General features: G+C 49.9%; 1 protein-coding gene across 1 annotated transcript in view; it reads right to left on the bottom strand.

Annotated features, from left to right (window-relative positions):
- Positions 1-497, bottom strand: part of zdhhc1 (zDHHC palmitoyltransferase 1) — a gene marked incomplete at its 3' end in the record, with an annotated part of 2,518 nt that extends 2,021 nt beyond the window's left edge. The window contains 1 exon segment of the mRNA XM_014028523.1: positions 4-497.
- Positions 498-768: the final 271 nt, after the last annotated feature.

Here is a 768-nt window from a genome sequence, read left to right as displayed (position 1 = left end):
CACCTGGTTAGCTCCGGTTAGCTCCGGTTAGCGGGACTCGGGATGCTGCTCGGCCCTTCGCTCCTCATCTCCTCCGGGATGCTCGGGGTCGGAGCGGCGGCGTGGAGGCGCGCTGCGCTCCGGAGGGAGGACACCGGTGACCGCAGAGCACAGACTGGCCCTGCCCCGGCTGTTAGCTCACATCCATCCCGGCAGTAGACGCAGGTGTCCCCGGAGGACCGCCCGGAGCTCCGGAGGAAAATGATGATTTTATCAGCAGCTCCTCGGTTAGCCTGTTAGCTAGCTGCTGCTAACCGGAACCAGCGCTACCATCTCACCGCCAGCTAACCGAACCCGAACCGCAGTCAGTGAACCAAGGCCGCACTTACACGTTGATTTTATCTTTGTTATTTTGCTTAAAATGTGCCTTTTAATTATTTAACAACTGCTAGCCTGTTAGCTTAGCTGATTTACTGCTGCTGACCGTCGGTCGATGCTGCTGTATTCTAGCCTTGTACGCCGTCTCCTTGGTAACGCGTCAGCTCTGTTTCTATTGGTCAGTTAGGTTGACTCCGCCCACTGTGTGTAATAAACACAGATCTGTGTTCTGCTGTAAACAGAGCTGCAAATCTGTTCTTTTTATCCGCTTTTTGCTGAGAGATGATGCTTTTATTTTTACCTGTACCTGTTAAAATATCTTAAGAACCACAAAATGCATTTTAATGCAGCTCAAAGTAATCAATGGATACATGAAGACAAACAAATTTAATTTTATACATACATATATAC

Source organism: Austrofundulus limnaeus, unplaced genomic scaffold (assembly GCF_001266775.1).
Source record: "Austrofundulus limnaeus strain Quisiro unplaced genomic scaffold, Austrofundulus_limnaeus-1.0 Scaffold776, whole genome shotgun sequence".
Taxonomy (NCBI): Eukaryota; Metazoa; Chordata; class Actinopteri; order Cyprinodontiformes; family Rivulidae; genus Austrofundulus; species Austrofundulus limnaeus.
The sequence above is the reverse complement of the archived record's forward strand: the minus strand, read 5'-3'. Positions and strand labels throughout refer to the sequence as shown.